Raw genomic sequence first — 4,737 nt, forward strand, 5'->3', positions numbered from 1 at the left:
ATGAACTTGAGAAGAAGGATATGGAGAGGTTTCCCTATGCCTCGGCCATAGGAAGTCTCATGTATGCACAAGTTTGTACGCGTCCGGATATTGCGTACATTGTTGGAATGTTAGGCAGATATTTGAGTAACCCAGGTATGGATCACTAGAAAAAGGCAAAACGGGTTATGCGGTATTTACAAAGAACTAAAGACTATATGTTCACATACCGTAGATCCAGTCATTTGGAAATCGTGAGATATTCGGACTCTAATTTCGCGGGATGTCTTGACAGTAGGAGATCCACTTCAGGCTACATCTTCATGTTGGCTGGAGGAGCAGTTTCATGGAAAAGTGTTAAACAAACACTTATTGTTTCTTCCACCATGGAGGCAGAATTCACAGCTTGCTACGATGCATCAAACCATGGGATATGGCTGCGGAATTTTATCACTCAGTTGCGAATTATTGATGGGATTGAGAAACCATTGAGAATCAATTGTGATAATAAGGCCGCATAATTGTATTTTAAGAACAACCGAAGTTCGTCAAAGTCCAAATACATTGACATCAAGTTCTTGATTGTGAAAGAAAGAGTTTAAAGTCTTCAAGTATCGATTGAACACATAAGCACAAACTCCATGATTGCGGATCCGCTCACTAAGGGTTTGCTACCCAAAGCATATCATGAGCATGTCACACGTATGGGTGTTGTACACATTGATGATGTGCCAGTATAGTAGGAGTTTGTATTTAGATTTTGTATTTGTTTTCTTGATGTGATATCATGTTGTGTTATCTATACAGACCTTGATTTTAAAAGACTATTGTGTTTGAATACTCTGAATTGAAATGATGATTTTCAGAAGCATTTTAGCATCAAGTGTTGAAAGTGGAATTTGACTATTTTTTAGTCATAAAGTGGGACCAATTGGAAATAGACATATTAGAAATCACATTCTATGTAATTTCCATGCTACACATCCATACTTAATCCATGTTGCTAATTTTGTTAATATTGTGATCATTGATGGGTTTAGTTATAATTATGATTAACGAAGGTCGTTTTGATCCTACATTAGCATAACTGGTAGACCGGATTGTTTAAGGATATTAAGATAGAATAACAAAATGAGCTCAATAAAGTCCTATCATGAACATTGTTTTGTAATATATGTGGTTCAAGTGGGAGATTGTTAAGATATGGACTCACACATATTTAACAATGGTACATGACTAAGCTATTCGCCTTTGATATTTATTTTATATCGATTTTCCACAGTATGGGTCACCTTATGTGTACAGCCCAAAGCCATCACGGGCCTTAGATGATGAGCCTAAGACTCGTGAGACCCAATATCCAAAGGGTATGGTCCCTAAGGCATGAGGGTATAAATCCATAGTGTGTGTCTGTTCATTAAGATGACATCAGTTTTGGAATAAGAACAGACCTGTCTCTCTTCGGCTCCCATAATCTAAGAGAATTCAGAAAAAAAAAATGGTGTCTCCACACCCTTAGAAGATCCATACTGCATTCATCGTCGGAAAATAATGGACTCAGGTGTGTTCTTAAACAACAGTGGAAAGCATAATTTGAATGCTTGGTATACATATATTTTATGTTTGTATTGTTGGTGGTAATGGAGATCAAAAATGTTTATCAGCCAATGGGCACATGTCATGGGTGAGCCGAGGGCTCACCTATCCATGTCTTCCACCCATTGTTGCCCATCACGAGGTATGCGAAGCAGAAACATAAAATGTGTATGAAGTTTTTGAAAGAAAGCATTATCTAGACAAGTAATTAAAGAAAAAAGGTTTCAATAAACTTTGTTTGTTTTATTTCACTTTGTTTTTTAAAATTATTTTCAAAGAACGGCGGTAAAACAATGTTAGAAAATTTTTAAAACAATTTTCTATTTTTTAAAATAAAAAATTATTTTCAAATCACACTATCAAACAAAACTCTTATTTTTTTATATCTAAATTCACAAACAAAATTTTGTTATTAAAAATAATTGAAAACTATTTTTTTAAGACATTGTGAAACTATTAGTATATATACATATGTGGTTGCATAACAAAAAGATTTTATTAAGCTAATACTATGTTCAATCTTTTTTATGGTACGTTTGATTTGTAGGATAGAATATGTACATCTTAAAATACCATATTTCATTAAATAGGACATGTGTATTTTATTATATGATTTTTAATGAAATGCGATATTTTAAGACAACATATTTAATGAAATATATTAAATTATATGTAAATTTAGTTTGTACAATAAATAAAAATAAAATGGAAATATGTATTTATTTTCATTGTTTAAAATAAAGATTATATTGCATTCTAATATTTTTCTATTTAAAAAATATAATTTTTCTTTTACATTTAATAATATTTATTATTAAATTGATATATAAAATAATATATATATATTAATCATGAATTTATTTTTATAATAAAAAATGATAAAAATAAATAAATTTATAATGCATAAAATATGTATTTTCTACGTCTTAAGTTGTGATTAATATATCTTATATGAAAAAGATATAAAAAAATGATAGTTAATATATCTCATCACTTATCCTATCTTATATTTGATTGAATATATGATAAGTGATAAAATAACTTATCGTATTATATCAATAATAAAATATGAGATAAAATATTATATTATAATAAATAGAAAATGTATAGCATAAGATATGATATTTTTAAATATTATATTCATTGAGTATGATATCCTAATGTTGCATATTTAATGGGATACAATATGTTATGTTATATTATATTTATATTTATTTCATGAAATAAATAAATAAAATAACATGAAATATATATTATTTTTCATTTTTAAAGTAAAAATTATATTATAGTTCAATTTTTTCATTTAAAAATGAAATTTCTCTTATATTTAACAATATTGATGATTAAAATATTTAAATTTTATAAATAATAAATATAAATAATATTATTTTGTAAATAATTTTTTAGTTTTTTTAATCATAAATTTATTTTATAATAAAAAAACTATCTTTGCAAAATAAGTATATAAAAATAAAAAATTAATTAAATAAATAAATTTATAATCCATAAGATGTACATATCTCATATTTAGCACAAGATTAATATATATCCAATATAGAAGCACTATAAAAAAAAAGTGAATAATGTATCTCACCATTTAACATATCCCTTTGTTCGATTGAGTATATGATAAAATAAGTGATGAAATGATTTAGCTTATCTCGTCACCAATCAAACATGGGATAAAATATAATACTTCATTTCTTATTTTATCATGTGTTATATCCGGTCAATCAAACATGACTTTAATGTATTGTTAAATGATTAATTAGCTTAAAATCTAAGTTATTAAATAATGGACTAATAATGTATATCAAGCCAATTAATTCTAAATTGTGACCCGATTTTATATCAAATCTTAAAGATTTTGAAAGCAATTTTTAATAATACAAGGTAAGTCCATATTCTTGTATTAACCAAAAGCTTATCCTAAACACACCTAGTAGCAAATAAATTAGTCGAAATAAATTTTTGAATATAATATAATTAGACATGTAAATGGGCCGGACGGGCCGGAGGCCAGTCTTGAGACAACGTAAAATTTTATTTTCCATTCCAATGGTTGATTATTTTATAAATATTAAAAAAATAAAAACTTTTTCAGTCGGTTCGGGTTAAACCCAGATTTCAATGATTGGATCAGCCAATGGGTTGGGCTGAAGATTGAGAAAAATACCCTAGACTTAAAGTCGTCGAGTAGGGCTCAGACTCGGGTCGGGTCAAGCTTTAGCTCGAAAATTTTAAACGGAACCGCACTGGATTTTAGCCAATGAGTCAAATATATACTCCTAAGCACAGTATCCAAAAATACTTCTAATTTTATTTTTTTCAAAAAAATTACATGGGATATTTCATTTGTTTGAAACACACTTCTAATTTTAAAAATAACGGATTTTTTAAAATAAATTTAATTTTGTAATGTAATAACAAGAATGGAAGACATCGAAAAAAAAATAACTTTGAAAAATTATATAAAGTGATATAATTGGGATCGGATGATGTGTCTATTTAACGATATTTACATTGTTAAATTCGGAGGATTCATACACATATATAACACATACATATTTACTATTAAGAACTTTTTTTTTTTATTTAGTTTGCGATATCACAATTACCTCTCATGTAGATACAACTTCCTTTATATGATTTATGAAATTATAGGGTAAAAATAGCGAACACTTCTTTTGAACCCGAATAAATCTCTACATCAAAGTTGGAAATCAACTTTGATACTATTTATAACAATCTGCTCTTAATCATGTAGACATGATTTTAAACCGTGAGAACTCTTTGATGCAAAATGAATAATATTTACATAATAAAAAATGGGTTGTTATAAAAATTAATAATAATTTTAGGTCTACAATAAAAAATAAAAAAAAAATTATCAAAGATTTAATAGAGTAAATTGTTTTGAATAAAAATTTTGTCTAATAAAAAGGAAAATTATTTCCAATTCTCCAATTTTTAAGATTAAAAAACCAACCTATAACTCGTTGCATATTTTTATGAAGAAGTTGCACTATTTATTTATTTAATTTTTTTAAAAAATGTAGATTCAAAGAAAATTGTTCATTTTCATTAGAAGACTTAATTCCAAAAATAAAAATAAAATCAATCTAGATACCTCCCAGGAGACCGGATAAAGGATAAGAATGG

Source organism: Vitis vinifera, chromosome 2 (assembly GCF_030704535.1).
Source record: "Vitis vinifera cultivar Pinot Noir 40024 chromosome 2, ASM3070453v1".
Classification (NCBI taxonomy): Eukaryota; Viridiplantae; Streptophyta; class Magnoliopsida; order Vitales; family Vitaceae; genus Vitis; species Vitis vinifera.